A 20,479-nucleotide genomic window follows, 5' to 3' on the forward strand; every position below is an offset into this window, starting at 1 on the left:
ACTTTTTAAAAAAGGAGGGAGAGAGAAAACAGGGAATTATAGACCGGTCAGCCTGACATCGGTAGTGGGTAAAATGATGGAATCAATTATTAAGGATGTCATAGCAGTGCATTTGGAAAGAGGTGACATGATAGGTCCAAGTCAGCATGGATTTGTGAAAGGGAAATCATGCTTGACAAATCTTCTGGAATTTTTTGAGGATGTTTCCAGTAGAGTGGATAAGGGAGAACCAGTTGATGTGGTATATTTGGACTTTCAGAAGGCGTTCGACAAGGTCCCACACAAGAGATTGATGTGCAAAGTTAGAGCACATGGGGGGGGTAGTGTACTGACATGGATTGAGAACTGGTTGTCAGACAGGAAGCAAAGAGTAGGAGTAAATGGGTACTTTTCAGAATGGCAGGCATTGACTAGTGGGGTACCTCAAGGTTCTGTGCTGGGGCCCCAGATGTTTACACTGTACATTAATGATTTAGATGAGGGGATTAAATGTAGTATCTCCAAATTTGCGGATGACACTAAGTTGGGTGGCAGTGTGAGCTGCGAGGAGGATGCTGTGAGGCTGCAGAGCGACTTGGATAGGTTAGGTGAGTGGGCAAATGCATGGCAGATGAAGTATAATGTGGATAAATGTGAGGTTATCCACTTTGGTGGTAAAAACAGAGAGACAGACTATTATCTGAATGGTGACAGATTAGGAAAAGGGGAGGTGCAAAGAGACCTGGGTGTCATGGTGCATCAGTCATTGAAGGTTGGCATGCAGGTGCAGCAGGCGGTTAAGAAAGCAAATGGCATGTTGGCCTTCATAGCAAGGGGATTTGAGTACAGGGGCAGGGAGGTGTTGCTACAGTTGTACAGGGCATTGGTGAGGCCACACCTGGAGTATTGTGTACAGTTTTGGTCTCCTAACCTGAGGAAGGACATTCTTGCTATTGAGGGAGTGCAGCGAAGGTTCACCAGACTGATTCCCAGGATGGCGGGACTGACCTATCAAGAAAGACTGGATCAACTGGGCTTGTATTCACTGGAGTTCAGAAAAATGAGAGGGGACCTCATAGAAATATTTAAAATTCTGACGGGGTTAGACAGGTTAGATGCAGGAAGAATGTTCCCAATGTTGGGGAAGTCCAGAACCAGAGGTCACAGTCTAAGGATAAGGGGTAAGCCATTTAGGACCGAGATGCGGAGGAACTTCTTCACCCAGAGAGTGGTGAACCTGTGGAATTCTCTACCACAGAAAGTTGTTGAGGCCAATTCACTAAATATATTCAAAAAGGAGTTAGATGAGGTCCTTACTACTGGGGGGATCAAGGGGTATGGCGAGAAAGCAGGAATGGGGTACTGAAGTTGAATGTTCAGCCATGAACTCATTGAATGGCGGTGCAGGCTAGAAGGGCCGAATGGCCTACTCCTGCACCTATTTTCTATGTTTCTATAGCGATGTGCTGCTGTAAGGAGGCTGCTGCTCGCTGCCTTACCCCGGGGCCGCGGTGTCTCCATTCCCGGCTGTTTAAACCATCTTCTTCCGCTCACTGAGTGAATGGTGCTCACAGGCAGGGCTGGGGGAGGGAAGGGCACATGTGCTCTTCTGCTCACTGGAAATCGACACGGTGGGCGGGGCTTAACCGCGCATGCGCAGTCTATAATCAGCAAAGTGAACTTTCCCAATTCACTTTAATCAGAGTATGAGCAAAGGAACTGGGCCTGGGGGGGAAAGGACAGAGAATGTTTAAAGTCCCTTTGAGATGCTCAATTTGGGATCATTCCATGCACATTGTATTTCTATTCATGAGCCTGTCCTCACAAAGCAATCCTGCAGAAACATCCGAGGGACGAGAGAGCAGGAGTGTTTTCTGGGACTGTGCAGGAGTTAATATCTGACAGAAACAGTCCCAGATTAATTTAATCAGAGTGAAACACTCGGTCACTGAGAGTAATACCGAACGGCCCTGAGCTGCAAGATTAGAGAGAGTACAACAGGCAAGCGAGGGTTAAATGTGGGACCTTGTTTCTCTCACTCTCTGACACTGTCCCGCAGTGTGGGATTAATAATGTGTCTATCTGTAGTACAATATCAGTGAGAGACTTTAACTTCTGTCCCTCCAATGGGGACTTTCAGGATAAAAGCAGACTTCACAGGTCAGTCTGGAACTGATACCGTGCATGTTTCTGTGTCTCACCGTCCTGCCTCGATCTCTCCTGTCTCTCTCAGCTCCCTCTCTCAGTTGCTGTCCCCTTTTTCTTGTACTGTTTGTGAAGGCGGGATCCTGCTATTTCATGTGATGTGGACACACTTGAGTACAACACTAACACATAGAAACATAGAAAATAGGTGCAGGAGTAGGCCATTTGGCCCTTCGAGCCTGCACCGCCATTCAATGAGTTCATGAACATGCAACTTCAGTACCCCATTCCTGCTTTCTCGCCATACCCCTTGATCCCTCCAGTAGTAAGGACTACATCTAACTACTTTTTGAATATATTTAGTGAATTGGCCTCAACAACTTTCTGTGGTAGAGAATTCCACAGGTTCACCACTCTCTGGGTGAAGAAGTTTCTCCTCATCTCGGTCCTAAATGGCTTACCCTTATCCTTAGACTGGTTCTGGACTTGCCCAACATTGGGAACATTCTTCCTGCATCTCACCTGTCTAAACCCGTCAGAATTTTAAATGTTTCTATGAGATCCCCTCTCATTCTTCTGAACTCCAGTGAATACAAGCTCAGTTGATCCAGTCTTTCTTGATATGTCAGACACTGTTTCTCTCTCTGGTGCTATACATGACAGTGTGGCAATGTTACTGAGCTTAATATGGAGACACTGATGCCAAGTGTAAGACTGATAATGTGTGTGTCTCTCTCTCCCCACTGATGTTATACATGAATGTGTGATACTAGTATTGAGCCTAATATGCAGACACAGTTCGGGTGTTTAAGACTGATACTATGCCTGTCTCTCACCGCTCACTCCGATAGCCATCTCTGGGTGATGAGGACGGGATGGATAGATCACTGTTAAATGTCCCTCAGTTTAGGAGGACAGAGAGAGACAGACAGACAAAGCGAGGCTGGTGGGGTGGTGAACACAATTTATATTTTCATGTTAATCAAACATATTTGCATGTATGAAGGGGAAGTAATGTTTGACAAATTTGCTTTGTCAAATTCTTTGAGGATGTAACGAGAAGGGTGGATTAAGGGGAACCAGTGGATGTGATGTATTTGGACTTCCAGAAGGCATTTGACAACGTGCCACATAAAACATTACTGCACAAGATAAAAGTTCACAGGGTTGGGGTAATATATTAGCATGGATAGAGGCTTGGCTAACTAACAGAAAACAGAAACAGAGAGTCGGGATAAATGCTCTGGTTGGCAATCAGTAACCAGTGGCGTGCCGCAGGGATCAGTGCTGGGACCCCAACTATTTACAATCTATATTAACTTGGAAGAAAGGACCAAGTGTAACGTAGCCAAGTTTGCTGATGATTCAAAGATGGGAGGAAAAGCAATGTGTGAGGAAGACACAAAAAATCTGCAAAAGGACATAGACAGGCTAAGTGAGTGGGCAAAAATTTGGCAGATGGAGTATAATGTTGGAAATTGTGAAGTCATGCACTTTGTCAGAAGAAAAATCAAAGAGCAAGTTATTTTATAAATGGAGAAAAATTGCAAAGTGCTGCAGTACAGCAAGACCTGGGGGTACTTGTGCATGAAATACAAAAGTAATCAGGAAGGCCAATGGAATCTTGGCCTTTATTGCAAAGGGGATGGAGTATAAAAGCAGGGAAGTCTTGCTACAGTTATACAGGGTATCGGTGAGGCCACACCTGGAATACTGCGTACAGTTTTGGTTTCCTTATTTATGAAAGGATATACTTGCTTTGGAGGCTGTTCAGAGAAGGTTCGCGAGGTTGATTCCAGAGATGAGGGGGTTGACTTATGAGGAAATGATGAGTAGGTTGAGCCTCGACTCACTGGAATTCAGAAGATTGAGAGGTGATCTTATCGAAACGTGTAAGATTATGAGGGGGCTTGACAAGAAGGATGCAGCGAGAATGTTTCCACTGATGGGGGAGACTAGAACTAGGGGGCATAATCTTAGAATAAGGGGCCACCCATTTAAAACTGAGATGAGGAGAAATTTCTTCTCTCAGACGGTTGTAAATCTGTGGAATTCGCTGCCTCAGACAACTGTGAAAGCTGGGACATTGAATAAATTTAAAAAAGAGATAGACAGTTTCTTAACCGAGAATGGAATAGGAGGTTATGGGGAGCGGGCAGGGAAGTGGACTTCAGTCCATCATCGTATTAAACGGCAGAGCAGGCTCGAGGGGCCCTATGGCCATACTTTTGCTCCTATTTCTTATGTTCTTATGTAAATTTGAGGTCATTCAAAACTCGGCAGCCCATGTCCTAACTTGCACCAAGTCCTGATCACCCATCACCCCTGTGCTCGCTGACCTACATTGGCTCCCAGTTAAGCAACGCCTCGATTTCAAAATTCTCATGCTTGTTTACAAATCCCTCCATGGCCTTGCCCCTCCCTATCTCTGTAATCTCTTTCAGCCTCACAATACCACGTGATGTCTGCGTTCCTCAAAATTGGCCCTCTTAAGCATTCCTGATTAGAACTGTTCAACATCGGTGGCCGTGCCTTCAGCTGCCTGGGCCCGAAGCTCTGGACTCCCTCCCTAAGGACATTTCTTTCCCCCTTTAAGATGCCCCTTAAAGCTGCTCTTTGACCAGCTTTGGTCATCTGTTGTAATTTCTTATGTGGCTCGGTGTCAAATTTATTTGCTTTGTCTTATAACACTGAAGTGCCTTGGGACATTTTACTACGTTAAAAGCGGTATATAAATAAAGTTGTTGCTGAAAGCAATGGGAGCTCATACAACCGGAGCTCCCATTATTATCAATGATGTTCATTGGTGGTTCAGGCCCACGTGATCCCAGGATACGAATACATACCTGGAAGACATGGTCCTGTACACTGCACTATGAAACTCGGACTCCGACCACAATCCTATGTTCCTCTGAGACCACCAGGCAATTTTTTTTAAAATTCATGTCGGATGTGTTCACCCAAAAGAAGCTTACAACCACAATTTTCCACCCAAAGTATTGGTTTAATTTCTCTGCCATTTCCTTATTCCCCATTATAATTTCTCAGCCTGTAGGGGACCCACATTTACTTTTGCTAATTTTTCCTTCTTAACATACCTACAGAAGCTTTTACAGTCTGTTTTTGTGTCTCTCGCTAGTTTACTCTCATTTTCTATTTTCCCTTTCTTGGTCCTCCTTTGCCGAATTCTAAAATGGTCCCAATCCCCAGGCTTACTGCTCTTTTTGGCAACATTATAAGCTTCTTCCTTCGATCTAAAACTATCTTTAACTTCACTTATTAGCTACAGTTGGACCACCTTTCCTGTGGGGGTTTTGTGCCTTAAAAGGAATGTAATTATTGTAAATTATGTATTAATTCTTTACAGCGAGCCATTGCTTATCTATCTTGATACCTTTTAATGTAATTTCCGAATGTATCTTAGCCAACTCACCCCTCATACCTAAAAAGTTTGCTTTGTTTAAATTTAAGACCCCAGTTTCGGATTTAACAAAATCACTTTCAAACTTAATGTAACATTCTATCAGATTATGGTTATTCTTCCGTTGCCAGCACGTCCCATGTACAAATAAACAAAATAAACAAGACTCACTGTTAAAAGTTGTTGTTAATCACAAGTCACTTTTTACAAATCACTCCAGGGCCTCGCCCCTCCCGATCTCTGGAATCTGTTGCAGCCCACAAGATGTCTGCACTCCTCAAATTCTGTCCTTTTGACCATCCCCGATTATAATCGCTCCACCATCGGTGTCCGGCCCTTCAGCTGCCTGGGCCCCGAGCTCTGGAACTCCCTCCCTAAACCTCTCCGCCTCTTTCCTACTTTCAGACCCTCCTTAAAACCTACCTCTTTGACCCAGCTTTTGGTCACCTGCCGCAATTTCTGCTTTTGTGGCTCGGTGTCAAATGTATGTGTTGTGTCCTGTAACACTGCTGTGAAGCGCCGTGGGACGTTTTACTACGTTAAAGACGCTCTATAAAGAAAAGTTATTATTAATACTGCAGGAATGAGGGATTGAGTGAACTTGGAGTCCGGCGCCGGCCCATTGGGAGTGGTGCCGTCCCTCAGCATTGACGTCACAGGCGATGTGGGCAGGGCTGTGACGTTTCCTGGTAACGGTTGAACATCGCAATTTTTGAACTCAGGAACCACGTGACCCCCCAAACTGCCCAGCGCGCCTTCATCACAGTGGGCGGGGCTCTGCGGCGCTGCCGGCTCCTATTGGTAGGAGTGGCTGGCAATCTGCTTCACGCAACCAATAGACGACCGGGAATTCTCTGAAGGTCATTAATTTATGCAGGAACACGCACTGTGGCGGCAGTACGCATGCTCGGTGCCGCCCTCCCCACCCCCAGTCTCCGGATGCCGGACAGTTTACTGTAACCAGCGGTGAGACAATGTGGGGAACCGGGGGCCGCAGGGAACCGGACTGATGGTGGGCGGCCGGGGCCGGGGCAGAGCGCTCGGCCGGCGGGCGGGGAGGGTGCGGTGAGTCTGTGAAGGAAAACACCGAACTGAACACACAGCCCTGGAGCTCAGGGTTTGGGGACATGCGGGAGATAGACTGAAACTTCCAGTGAGCTCAGACAGTGTGTAACCCGGGGGCCCAGTGAGATCAGACAGTGTGTAACCCGGGGGCCCAGTGAGATCAGACAGTGTGTAACCCGGGGGCCCAGTGAGATCAGACAGTGTGTAACCCGGGGCCCAGTGAGATCAGACAGTGTGTAACCCGGGGGCCCAGTGAGATCAGACAGTGTGTAACCCGGGGGCCCAGTGAGATCAGACAGTGTGTAACCCGGGGCCCAGTGAGATCAGACAGTGTGTAACCCGGGGGCCCAGTGAGATCAGACAGTGTGTAACCCGGGGGCCCAGTGAGCTCAGACAGTGTGTAACCCGGGGGCCCAGTGAGATCAGACAGTGTCTAACCCGGGGGGCCCAGTGAGATCAGACAGTGTAACCCGGGGGCCCAGTGAGATCAGACATTGTGTAACCCGGGGACCCAGTGAGCTCAGACAGTGTGTAACCCGGCGGCCCAGTGAGCTCAGACAGTGTGTAACCCGGGGAGGATGGGCCCAGTGAGATCAGTCAGTGTGTAACCCAGGGAGAATTCCGGTGATTTTCTGTAAGTCCAGACGGGTGGGACAGGAATCTTGAGGAATAGAATAAAATCAAACAGAAATACTGGACATATACTTTTCTGAAACATTGGAAAAACACTTTATACTACATTCCACTTCACAACATTAATATTCTTCTAATTTTCTGCCCTGCCATAATTAGATCTCCCGATGAATGGTGGAGTGATTGAGAAAGTTCCACAGCTGGAAGGAAACAGGGATTGTGGACCGAGGAACAACAGCAGGTGAACCAGCACAGGATTGTGAGAGCACCAACCAGGGAGCCCTTTCCGATTGAAAGCGCTTCAATAGATCGACTAGGGAGAAATGTAAGAGAAAGTGCCATTTACTCAGATACACACCGGTCCTGTAGACAGTACACACAGGTTACAAGGTAAGGCAGGAAATGAGACTGGGAGAGTCTGATCACCGAGCATAATTATCCAGCATGAGGCCGTGCAATGGGATGTGAAGTGAGATCACTTTCTGTCTCTAAACACACAGTCACAGTGAATCTTGTGTGTGTTTTAGAGTGAAGGGCTTTGATCTCAGAGGTGACTCCAGTTTGAGGCAGAGACCAGCAGATGGACCCGTCTCTGTACATTCGGTGGGGCTGAACTCACACCATCAGATCTCAATGTTCAAATAATTCCCATCTGGTGAGAAAGCCAATGGAAAGGTTGAACTGGAAGCATCATAGTCAATTCATTGATCACAATGCACAGACCAATCTGAAATACCGGTACGGCCTATCACTGACAGAATCAATTGTTCATTCATGAACATTTGGAATTAACAGAAAATATATTGATAACTACTACTATTGAAGCATTGATCACTTGAGGTATGTAGTATTTGAATATACTGAAACACAGATATGGAGAGTTGCAATTTATTGATTGGCGTCGTACTTGACCCTGAGATGAGCTTCCGAACCCATATTCCCTCAATCACCAAGTACGTTTACTTCCAGCTCCATAACATCGCCGGTCTCTGCCCCTTCCTCAGCTCAACTGCTCAAACCCTCATCCATGCCTCTGTTATCACGACATTGGACTATTCCAATGCTCTCCTGATCGGCCTCACACCTCGCAAGCTTACGCTTATCAAAAACACTCCTGCCCATATCCTTACTCAAAAACACAAGAAGTAGCAGCAGACGTAGGCAATAGGACCCCTCCCGTCTGCTCCGCCATTCAGTAAGATCTCTGTTCGATAGAGAATTTCAAAGATTCACAACTGTAAGTGAAGAAATATCTCATCTCAGTCTGAAATGGCCGATCTCTTATCCCAATACTAGGACCCCTAGCTCGAGACTATCCAGCCCGTGTCAATTCTATGTTTCAATGATATCACCTTCCATTCTTCTAAACTCCAGAGAATATAGGCCTATTCGAATCAATCTGTCCTCAGTCCTCTCATCCCAACTTATACCAATTTCCATTCACCCATCACCCCTGTGCTCGCTGAACTACATTGGCTCCTGCTCCATCGATTTCAAAATGCGCATCCTTGTTTTGAAATCCGTCCAGGACCTTACCCCTCCCTATTGCTGTAACCTCCTCCAGCCCTACAACCCTCAGAGATCTTTGCATTCCTCCAATTCTGGCCTCTTGAGCAGCCCCAATTTTTATCCCTCCAACATTGGTGGCCATACCTTCAGCTGCCGAGGCTATAACCTCTGGAATTCCCTCCCGAAACCTCTCCACCTTAAAAAAGCTCCTTAATACCTACCCTTTTGAACAAGCTTTTAATCCTGTGGTAGTATTTCCTTACGTGACTGGATATTAAATTTTGTTTGCTAACGGTCCTGTGAAGTGCCTTGGGACATTTTACTACGTTTAAGGCACGATATAAATGCAATTTGTTGCTGATAACTGAAGATATTTATAATTGTAATATAACAAAACTACAGGCATGGGGAATTGCAATAGATTAATAACTGCAGAGGAAGAGGATTGTTTTGTATTGCTAACAGTGTGAATTATTTTAACGTGAGGTGGCCCTTGCACATTAGCTACCACGCAGACTTGGCAAAGCAAGGTCTTGATCCAATGGCAAGGGGATCCAAGACGACTGGACACCAGGCTCTGCTGCATGTTTCCTCTGGCACTGACACTCACTGGAGTACAGTTTCCTCTGGCACTGACTCACTGGGGTACAGTTTCCTCTGGCACTGACTCTCACTGGGGTACAGTTTCCTCTGGCACTGACTCTCACTGGGGTACAGTTTCCTCTGGCACTGACTCTCACTGGGGTACAGTTTCCTCTGGCACTGACTCTCACTGGGATACAGTTTCCTCTGACACAGATTTACTGTGTATCTAATTCGTGCTGTCCCTGCCCTGGGAGTGCTTGATGGGACAGTATAAAGGGAGCTTCGCTCTTTACCGAACCCATGCTGTACTTGTCCTGGGATTGTTTGTTGGGACAGTGTAGAGGGAGCTTTGCTCTGTATCTAACCCGTGCTCTGCCTGCCCTGTGAGCTTTGATGGGTCGCTGTAAGAGAAACTTTCCTCTGAATCTAACCTGTACTCTACCTGCCCAAGTTGTATCTGATGGGACAGGATAGAGAGAGGTTTACTCTGCATCTCATCATCATCATTGGCAGTCCCTTGAAACCTAGAAAATAGATGCAGGAGTAGGCCATTCGGCCCTTCGAGCCTGTACCACCATTCAATATAATTATGGCTGATCATGCAACTTCAGTACCCCATTCCTGCTTTCTCTCCATACTCCTTGATCCCTTTAGCTAAAAGGGTCACATCTAACTTCCTTTTGAATATATCTAACGGACTGGCCTCAACAACGTTTTGTGGTGGAGAATTCCACAGGTTCACAATTCTCTGAGTGAAGAAGTTTCTCCTCATCTCGGTCCTAAATGGCTTACCCCTTATCCTTAGGCTGTGACCCCTAGTTCTAGACTTCCCCAACATCGGGAACATTCTTCCTGCATCTAACCTGTCCAATCCCATCAGAATGTTATATTTTTCTGTGAGATCCCCTCTCATTCTTCTAAATTCCAGTGAATATAAGCCGAGTCGATTCAGTCTTTCTTCATATGTCAGTCCTGCCATCCCGGGAATCAGTCTGGTGAACCTTCGCTGCACTCCCTCAATAGCAAGAATGTCCTTCCTCAGATTTGGAGACCAAAACTGTACACAATATTCAAGGTGTTGCCTCACCAAGGCCCTGTACAACTGCAGTAAGACCTCCCTGCTCCTATACTCAAATACTCTCGTTATGAAGGCCAACATGCCATTTACCTTCTTCACCGCATGCTGTACCTGCATGCCAACTTTCAATGACTGATGTACCATGACACCCAGGTCTGGTTGCAAATCCCCTTTTTCTAATCTGTCACCATTCAGATAATATTCTGCCTTCCTGTTTTTGCCACCAAAGTGGATAACCTCACATTTATCTACATTATACTGCATCTGCCATGCATTTACCCACTCACCTAACCTGTCCAAGTCACCCTGCAGCCTCTTAGCATCCTCCTCACAGCTCACACTGCCACCCAGATTAGTATCATCTGCAAACCAGGATGACTTGCTTCCACGCCAAAAAAGGATGAGTTCACAGGTGTTTCAATGAAGGACCTAATATTCCAGATCCTGAACTACATCCTGAAGGGTGGAAGATGCCTGTGCGTGGCTTTTTTTAACATGTGGTGGCCGTTGCACGCCAGCCACCACATGGGAAACTCAGTATCTAATCTGTGCTGTGCCTGCCCTGGCATTGTTTGATGGGACAGTGTAGATGGAGGTTTACTCTGTATCTAATCCGTGCTGTACCTACCTTGGGAGTGTTTGACGGGACAGTGTAAATTGGGCTTTACTCTGTATCCAATCCGTGCTATACCTGTCCTGCGAGTGTTTGATGGGACAGTGTAGAGGGAGCTTTACTCTGTATCTAACCCGTGCTGTACCTGCCCTGAGAGTGTTTGATGGGACAATGTAGAGGGAGCTTTGCTGTATATCTAACCAGTACTGCAACTGCACTGTGTGTGTTTGCTGGAACAGTGCAGTGGGAGCTTTGCTCTGTATCTAACCCGTGCTGTACCTGCACTGGGAGTGTTTGATGGATAATGTAGAGCGAGGTTTACTGTGTATCTAACCTGTGCTAACCTAGCAAGTTGTGAGGAGGACGCAAAAAATTTACAAACGAATATAGATATGCTAAGTGAGTGGGCAAAGCTTTGGCAGATGGAGTATAATGTGGGAAAATGTCAGGGTATCCACGTTAGTAGGAGTAATAAAAAGGCAAATTATTATTTCAATGGTGAGAGATTACAAAATGCGGTGGTACAGAGGAATCTGGGAGTCCTTGTACATGAAACACAAACATTCAGCATGCAGTTACTGCAATTAATTAGGAAGGCAAATGGAATGTGGGCCTTTATTGCAAGGGGGATATAAAAGTAGGGAAGTCCTGCTGCAAATGTACATGGCGTTGGTAAGACCAACCTGGAGTACTATGTACAGTTTTGGTCTCCTTATTTCAGGAAGGATGTACTTGCACTGGAGGAAGTTCAGAGCAGGTTCACGAGGTTGATTGCTGAGATGAAGGGGTTGTCATAATGAGAAAGGTTGAGCAGGTTGGGCCTGTACTCATTGGAGTTTAGAAGACGTAGAGGTGATCTTTTTGAAACGTATAAGATTGTGAGGGGGCTTGACAGGGTAGATACAGAGAGGATGTTTCCCCACGTGGGGGAATCTAACGCTAGGTGGCATAGTTTCAGAATAAGGGGTCGCTTATTTAAAAGGGAAATCGGGAGGTGTTTCTTCTCTGAGGGTTGTGAATCTTTGGAATTCGTTACCTCAGAGAGCTGTGGGGGCTGAGTCATTGAATGTATTTAAGGTGGAGATAGACAGATTTTTGAAAGATAAGGGAGTCAAGGATTGTGGGGAGTGGGCAGGGAAGTGCAGTTAAGGCCTGAATCTGATTAGCCATGATCTTATTGAATGGCGGAGCAGGCTCGAGGGACCAAATGGTCTACTCTGCTCCTATTTCTTATGTTCCATACCTGCCCGGGGAGTGTTTGATGGGATAGTGTAGAGAGTGCTTTACTCTGTATCTAAGCCCCTGTACCTGCCCTGAGATTGTTTGTTGGGACAGTGTAGAGGGAGCTTTACTCTGTATCTAACCCCGTGCTGTACCTGTCCTGGGAGTGTTTGATGGGACAGTGTAGAGGGAGTTTTGCTGTATATCTAACCAGTACTGCACCTGCACTGTGTGTGTATGCTGGAACAGTGCAGAGGGAGCTTTGCTCTGTATCTAACCCGTGCTGTACCTGCACTGGGAGTGTTTAATGGGATAATGTAGAGGGAGGTTTACTGTGTATCTAACCTGTGCTAACCTAGCAAGTTGTGAGGAGGACGCAAAAAATTTACAAACGAATATAGATATGCTAAGTGAGTGGGCAAAGCTTTGGCAGATGGAGTATAATGTGGGAAAATGTCAGGGTATCCACGTTAGTAGGAGTAATAAAAAGGCAAATTATTATTTCAATTGTGAGAGATTACAAAATGCGGTGGTACAGAGGGATCTGGGAGTCCTTGTACATGAAACACAAACATTCAGCATGCAGTTACTGCAATTAATTAGGAAGGCAAATGGAATGTGGGCCTTTATTGCAAGGGAGATGGAGTATAAAAGTAGGGAAGTCCTGCTGCAAATGTACATGGCGTTGGTAAGACCACACCTGGAGTACTGCGTACAGTTTTGGTCTCCTTATTTCAGGAAGGATGTACTTGCACTGGAGGAAGTTCAGAGAAGGTTCACGAGGTTGATTGCTGAGATGAAGGGGTTGTCATAATGAGAAAGGTTGAGCAGGTTGGGCCTGTACTCATTGGAGTTTAGAAGACGGAGAGGTGATCTTTTTGAAACGTATAAGATTGTGAGGGGGCTTGACAGGGTAGATACAGAGAGAATGTTTCCCCACGTGGGGGAATCTAACACTAGGGGGCATAGTTTCAGAATAAGGGGTCGTTCATTTAAAAGGGAAATCAGAAGGTGTTTCTTCTCTGAGGGTTGTGAATCTTTGGAATTCGTTACCTCAGAGAGCTGTGGCGGCTGGGTCATTGAATGTATTTAAGGTGGAGATAGACAGATTTTTGAAAGATAAGGGAGTCAAGGATTGTGGGGAGTGGGCAGGGAAGTGCAGTTAAGGCCTGAATCTGATTAGCCATGATCTTATTGAATGGCGGAGCAGGCTCGAGGGACCAAATGGTCTACTCTGCTCCTATTTCTTATGTTCCATACCTGCCCTTTGAGTGTTTGATGGGACAGTGTAGAGGGAGCTTTACTCTGTATCTAACCCGTGCTGTACATGCCCACGGAGTTTTTGACAGGTCTGTGTACAGAGAGCTTTATGCTGTATCTAATCAGTGCTGTACGTGCCCTGTGAACTTTGATGGGTTGGTGTAGGGGGAGCTTTCCTCTGTATCCAACCCGTACTCTATCCGCTCTAGTTGTGTTTGATGGGACAGTGTAGCAGGAGCTGTAGGCTGTATATAATCTATGCTACCTATCCTGGGAGTGTTTGTTGGGATAGTGTAGAATGAGGTTTACTCTGTGTCTAATCCTTGCTGTACCTGCCCTGGGAGTATTTGATGGGACAGTGCAGAGTGAGCTTTACCCTCTGCCTAACCCGTGCTGTATCTGCCCTGTGAGTGTTTGATGGGGCAGTGCAGAGGGAGATTTACTCAGTATCCAACCAGTACTGTACCTGCTCTTGGGAATGTCTGATGGGACAATATAGAGGGAGGTTTATTCTATTTAATCCATGCTGTACCTGCCCTGCAAATATTTGATGGGACAGTGTAGACGAAGCCTTACTCTGTTTCTGACCCGTGCTGTACCTGCTCTGGGAGTGTTTGATGGGACAGTGTAGAGGGAACTATACTCGCTATCTGACCCATGCTATACATGCCCTGCGAGTGTTTGATGGGGCAGTGTAGAGGAAGCTTTACTCTGTATCTGGCCCATGCTATACCTGCCCTGGGAGTTTTGGATGAGACAGTGTAGATAGAAGTTTATTCTGTATCTAACACAGGCTATACCTGCCCTGGCATTGTTTGATGGGACAGTGTAGAGAGAGCTTTATTCTGTATCTGACCTGTACTGTACCTGCCTTGGCAGTGTTTTTGGGACAGTGCAGAGGGAGCTTTGCTCTGTATCTAACTAGTGCTGCACCTTCTCTGGCAGTGTTTGATGGGATGGTTAGAGGAGCTTTAATTGGTACCTAACCCATGCTGTACCTGCTCTGAGAGTACTTGATGTGACAGTGTAGAGGCAACTTTACAATGTATCTAATCCGTGCTGTACCTGTCCTGGGCGTGTTTGATGGGCTAATGTAGACGGAGATTTACCGTGTACTGAACCTGTGCTAACCTAGGAAGTTGTGAGGAGGACGCAAAGAATCTACAAAGGGATATAGAGGGGCTAAGTGAGTGGGCAAAAAATTGGCAGATGGAGTATAATGTGGGAAAATGTGAGGTTATCCACTTTGGTAGAAAAAATAAAAAAGAGAATTATTATTTAAATGGGGAGAGATTACAAAATGCGGTGGTACAGAGGGATCTGAGGATCCTTGTACATTAAACACAAAAAGTTAGCATGCAGGTACAGCAAGTAATTAGGAACGCAAATGGAATGTTGTCCTTTATTGCAAGGGGGATGGAGTATAAAAGTAAGAAAGTCCTTCTACACCTGTACAGGTCGTTGGTAAGACCACACCTGGAGAACTGCGTACAGTTTTGGTCTCCTTATTTAAGGACGGGTATACTTGCACTGGAGGCAGTTCAGAGAGGTTCACGAGGTTGATTACTGAGATGAAGGGATTGTCATATGAAGGAAGGTAAAGCAGGTTGGGCCTATACACATTGGAGTTTAGAAGATTTAGAGGTGATCTTATTGAAATGTATAAGATTTTAAGGGGGCTTGACATTGTAGATGCAGAGGGGATGTTTCCCCTCTTGGAGGAATCTAGAACTAGGGGGCATAGTTTCAGAATAAGAGGTCACCTGTTTAAAACTGAAATGAGGAGGAATTTCTTATCTGAGTGTCGTGAATCTTTGGAATTCTCTACCTCAGAGACTTGTGGAGGCTGGGTCATTGTGAGAATGTAGATAGAAGGTTTGCGAATGTGTTAGTAAGAGATCATGGGAAAATGGCCAAGAGAAATTGTCCAGCTGCGATATTTGCCCTGTCGACACAAACTAAGGATTACTCAGAATTGTGGTCAAACACGAGTTACGTGAAAAAGCAAAAGTCAGACATGATTCAGACGAGGGGCTGCTATAAACAGCAGTAAAATAGGAAAGTGTGATGAGATTCGAAACAATAAACACATCCCTGGAGCCCGCCCTATTTGGAGAGTTGCTAGCCTGCAATTGGGTATGCTATGGGGGAAATCGACCAATGATTGTATAAACTAAGTGTCACTCAAATGTGTTCTGCTGTAACAGTATATAAGTGTTGAGCTTTTGTACTGTTACGTAGCTTGTCAGGACAGAGGTGGACAAACTCGACTCGAGTGTGTTCCCCTTTATCTTAACAGGTCCCGGCCGGGAGAATCTACAGAATAAAGGTCTTATGTTGCTAAGACTAAAAGTGTTCATGTGTCAGTGAATTCGCTGAAACAGATTGAAGGGAAAAGAATCCAGTATCAACATTTGGTGTCAAAAGTGGGATCTCAACGGACGACTGCCGAAAACTTGCGAATTAAGAGCTAGACTAGCCTTGGACGAGACGAGAGGGAAATGGCCACTGGAGTAAGTATAATTTCAATACTGCTCCAGTTTCCTCCGGTTTCAAAAGTCTGAGGAAAGTTTAGCCACTCGCTGGTTCTCAGGTGGTGTCTGAACGAGATCCAGGTCACTCTGGCGAACACTTTCTAAACTTAGGAAATTGTCGTGCGGCGTCACGACCAGGCTGTGTGGGTTCGAGGCCCAAGTAAATTAAGTAAGAATTGTCATGCGGCGTCACGAACAGGCTGTGTGGGTTCGAGGCCCAAGTAAATTAAGTAAGAATTGTCATGCGGCGTCACGAACAGGCTGTGTGGGTTCGAGGCCCAAATAAATTTAAATCGGGAACCTAGAAAGATTAAGTAAATTGTCGTGCAGCGTCACGAACAGGCTGTGTGGGTTCGAGGCCCAAGTAAATTTAAATCGGGAACCAAGAAAGATTAAGTAAATTGTCGTGCAGCGTCACGAACAGGCTGTGCGGGTTCGAGGCCCAAGTAAATAGAGAATCGCGCGAACCGCGTAGGGAAACGCGGAGGTTAGGGAATTACGTAAAATTAAGCTGCGGGACTGTGTAAATTTTAAATTGTACTTACGCCAGGTGCGGTGTTAATCTTGTATATCACTTGGTCCACCTAGGCTCTGGGTAAGTTAAACTGAGATCACCACGGGGCGGCGTGGGGACGATTCGGATTAATTAGGACCCCGATCCAACGTGCGGCGACACAAGGATGGGTAATTTAGATAAAACTACGAATTCCCTGAAAGGTCATGGATCCCAAAAAAAAAAGAAATCTTGTGAACGTCTGTTTTAAATGCTTGTATGATTTTTACTGTGGATGAGAAAGCTTGTGTTGGGGAAACCGGGGAGTTGTGGTTTGCTTTAGCTCCACCCACTTTTTCAAACAGTGAAAGTTTTTTTAACCCTTCGTAGTGTTGTCCTGTGAGAAGTTTAAGAGTGTGAACCTTATTGAATTACGTATAGTCAGATGATAAATTACGGAGCCAGGAAATGCACAAAGGATAGGTTTGTTCAGTAAAAACAAAATTGGTTTAAAAAAAAAGGGATAAGGATTTAATAGCCAAATGGAGACAGTACTGTCAAAAGCTGAAAGATGAGTCCCTTCTGTCAAGCTGGCAGGAGAACGCCACTAAACTAGGGCTGTCCTTGACAGAAGGAGAACATGTTAAAACTGTAGACATCTTTAAGAAAGAGTGCGCGCACGAGAAACGTACTAAGAGTTCCCTTGGGACCTCTGAGAAGGGTACCGATAGACCACGTGGTCGAATGGTTGGTTTTGCGTTGACCAAGGCTGCTGATGAATTTGATGAATGGTCACTGACTCGGCGCCCAACCCCAACAGCGCCTCCCGCAGCCCCGGGCCCCTCACCACAGTCCCCTTCCCGCCAACCTCCACCCTTCACTCCGGCGGTAGGAGGTGATGATAACCGTAACCCCACACCAATGAACCGACAAGCCCAGACAGACTCTTCCTCTTCAGATAGTGACTCAAGTCCTCAGTTCACCGACCCTGTGGCCGGTAGGACCAGATCTAAGACTAAAGGACATAACCTGATCGTTCAGACCCCTAGTCCAGAGAGGCGATGCGGGCACTCTCATCAGCCCCGCTCTCAGTCCGAACCTCGAGGCCATTGGCGACGACTCACTCGTCATAGCCGAAGCTCCAGCATTAGTTCTACAGGGTCGGAGTGCTCTTCAGATAGAGAAACGGCCTCAGGAAATAATACTTCTGTCCAGAAAACTAGGGTAGGAACTCGGCAGTTCCCAGTTCGACCCATGCCAAATCCCAATCCAGAGCAGGTTGCAGAACACCCCACCATAGATGTAGAACCTGTCAAGTTTATAGATCGCCTCCGACTCACCATTGGAGTTTATAATGCAGAATCAAGAGACTTGTGGTCCTTAGTGCAGCAGACCCTGAGCCCGACTGAACACGACCGGTTCTTAGAAAATTTGGGGTGAGCCACCCATGATGAATTAGTGACTGCTCACCCTAATAATGCCCAGGATCGCCTAAACGCTATCTTTAATGCTCTCAGCAAGAACCTTCAGAAGCCCATCAGTATGGCAGCAGTAAACATAGAAACATAGAAAATAGGTGCAGGAGTAGGCCATTCGGCCCTTCTAGCCTGCACCGCCATTCAATGAGTTCATGGCTGAACATTCAACTTCAGTACCCCATTCCTGCTTTCTCGCCATACCCCTTGATCCCCCCAGTAGTAAGGACCTCATCTAACTCCTTTTTGAATATATTTAGTGAATTGGCCTCAACAACTTTCTGTGGTAGAGAATTCCACAGGTTCACCACTCTCTGGGTGAAGAAGTTCCTCCGCATCTCGGTCCTAAATGGCTTACCCCTTATCCTTAGACTGTGACCTCTGGTTCTGGCCTTCCCCAACATTGGGAACATTCTTCCTGCATCTAACCTGTCGAACCCCGTCAGAATTTTAAATGTTTCTATGAGGTCCCCTCTCATTCTTCTGAACTCCAGTGAATACAAGCCCAGTTGATCCAGTCTTTCTTGATAGGTCAGTCCCGCCATCCCGGGAATCAGTCTGGTGAACCTTCGCTGCACTCCCTCAATAGCAAGAATGTCCTTCCTCAGGTTAGGAGACCAAAACTGTACACAATACTCCAGGTGTGGCCTCACCGATGCCCTGTACAACTGTAGCAACACCTCCCTGCCCCTGTACTCAAATCCCCTTGCTATGAAGGCCAACATGCCATTTGCTTTCTTAACCGCCTGCTGCACCTGCATGCCAACCTTCAATGACTGATGTACCATGACACCCAGGTCTCTTTGCACCTCCCCTTTTCCTAATCTGTCACCATTCAGATAATAGTCTGTCTCTCTGTTTTTACCACCAAAGTGGATAACCTCACATTTATCCACATTATACTTCATCTGCCATGCATTTGCCCACTCACCTAACCTATCCAAGTCGCTCTGCAGCCTCACAGCATCCTCCTCGCAGCTCACACTGCCACCCAACTTAGTGTCATCCGCAAATTTGGAGAAACTACATTTAATCCCCTCATCTAAATCATTAATGTGCAGTGTAAACAGCTGGGGCCCCAGCACAGAACCTTGCGGTACCCCACTAGTCACTGCCTGCCATTCTGAAAAGTACCCGTTTACTCCTACTCTTTGCTTCCTGTCTGACAACCAGTTCTCAATCCATGTCAGCACACTACCCCCAATCCCATGTGCTCTAACTTTGCACATCAATCTCTTGTGTGGGACCTTGTCGAACGCCTTTTGAAAGTCCAAATATACCACATCAACTGGTTCTCCCTTGTCCACTCTACTGGAAACATCCTCAAAAAAGTATTAGAAACTAAACCCAAACGAGAAGAAACTGCCGACGAATTCATGGAAAGATTTATTGAAATATACGGAGGTCAATCAAGAAATAATGCCTTCAGGGCAGGGGACAATTCACCTCAATTCTGCGCTATTCTACTTCAATGCCTGCCCTATTCGATTGCTCACGCTATCCGGACAAATAATATGAATTGGGCAGATAACAGTAGAGCCCAAATGGAAAGAGCGGTAAAATATTACTGGCAGGAGAAGAAAGGAGGGGAAGGAGGAGGCGCACCCCTGACCCGGGTCAAAACCGAATATGTGACTAGAAAGGAAGAACCCCCATGGAGAGGACCCTGGTCCGACCCGAGGGGATACCAGATGGTGTATAGGGATGGGTGGATAACCAAGGATACGGATATACCCAACACCCAAATGGCCCAGGGCCCTGCTAATTACGGACCGCCCTATTGTCCCCGGCCTGGTATGGGAAGAGGTCGGGGCTGGGAAAGACGAGATGGATGCTTTAATTGTGGGCAAGAAGGACATTGGAGTAGAGAGTGTTCCTCCCGTCGGCACGAAAGAGGAAGAGGAGGGGGGCAAGGGGGGAGAGGACGGGGATCTTACACTAACTTCTCCTAGAACAATCCCTTTGGCCAACCGTCCCCCGATTACGTAGCTTGATTGTACAGAGAACCTCCCCGGATGACGAACCGATTTGCCGGTTTCCAGTCCCTAGCACGGCTAAACAAATGCGACAGTGGTTGGAGATGATCAATTACCGTAGATCCTGGATCCCTAACGTTGCCCTGATGACTAAGCACCTTACCCCGTATACAAATAAGGAAGGCAGCTTTGAAATAAAAACTGCAGACGTCCAAGCCTTTAAGGAACTAAAGACGGCCCTGCTGCAAGCTCCGGCTTTGGGCCGGCCCCTCTATGACCGGCCCTTTCAACTGTATTGTACAATCCTGAAAGACTGTGCTACCGTTATCTTAACACCTCTCACTCCGCAGCTGCCCTCCTGGGCCAACTGCAGACTCAACACCTTACCATGGTCAGGCAAAGCAGATATGAGATCTACCTACTGAATAATCCTAAGCTGACCTTTCGGCACTGTACGGCCATTAATCCGGCCTGTTTTCTTACTGAGCCACC

At 46.4% G+C, this 20,479-nt stretch overlaps 2 protein-coding genes across 10 annotated transcripts in view; one reads left to right on the plus strand and one right to left on the minus strand.

Moving 5' to 3' along the window:
• The window catches only part of LOC139273518 (zinc finger protein 664-like), a 221,311-nt gene extending 215,121 nt beyond the window's left edge, over positions 1-6,190 (minus strand). For 6 of the 9 annotated variants that reach the window (XR_011595176.1, XM_070890446.1, XM_070890444.1 and 3 more), the window contains exon 1: positions 5,969-6,190. The gene's annotated coding sequence lies outside the window, so the exon portion shown is untranslated. Of the gene's footprint in view, positions 1-5,716; positions 5,940-5,968 lie in introns of those variants that run through there. The other 3 variants (XM_070890447.1, XM_070890445.1, XM_070890443.1) reach the window with 1 other exon arrangement.
• Positions 6,191-6,445: 255 nt separating this feature from the next.
• LOC139273506 (zinc finger protein 436-like) overlaps positions 6,446-20,479 on the plus strand; it is a 52,324-nt gene continuing 38,290 nt past the window's right edge. Inside the window, exons 1-2 of the mRNA XM_070890413.1 lie at positions 6,446-6,511; positions 7,403-7,568. The gene's annotated coding sequence lies outside the window, so the exon portion shown is untranslated. The remainder of the gene's footprint in view (positions 6,512-7,402; positions 7,569-20,479) is intronic.

The sequence above is a fragment of the Pristiophorus japonicus genome, chromosome 9, assembly GCF_044704955.1.
Source record: "Pristiophorus japonicus isolate sPriJap1 chromosome 9, sPriJap1.hap1, whole genome shotgun sequence".
In the NCBI taxonomy this organism is placed as follows: domain Eukaryota; kingdom Metazoa; phylum Chordata; class Chondrichthyes; family Pristiophoridae; genus Pristiophorus; species Pristiophorus japonicus.